Source organism: Wasmannia auropunctata, unplaced genomic scaffold (genome assembly GCF_000956235.1).
Source record: "Wasmannia auropunctata unplaced genomic scaffold, wasmannia.A_1.0 LD336092.1, whole genome shotgun sequence".
Lineage (NCBI taxonomy): Eukaryota > Metazoa > Arthropoda > Insecta > Hymenoptera > Formicidae > Wasmannia > Wasmannia auropunctata.
The window spans coordinates 3,172,591-3,172,968 of record NW_012026798.1 but is presented as its reverse complement, the minus strand read 5'-3'; positions in this window follow the sequence as shown (position 1 = coordinate 3,172,968).

The window sequence follows — 378 nt, the reverse complement described above, 5'->3', positions numbered from 1 at the left end:
GGTTCTGGTTCGTGAAAACTCCATTCAACGTAACTATATATCGCGAGGATAAAGAAGCAGATTATTTATTTATTTATTTTTTGTTATTATTCGTTGATCACTTACTGTAGCGATATAGTATTTTAAATGTAATAAACAAATAAAACCTAATACCCAAACGTGATATGTAATGCTTAATTTCCTGACAATAATGTAAAACTTGCTTGCATCTCATCATCAGGTATCGAATCAACGAGTCTATAGAGCGATTATAGCTCCCTGGGATATCAGCATGTAAATTACAAAATGTAAATTACAGGATTCAACTTACGTGGAGACAGCATTAAGTCCCGCAGCTCGCATTTTTCTTAAACGATCCCTCCAATATTGTCTAGGCGC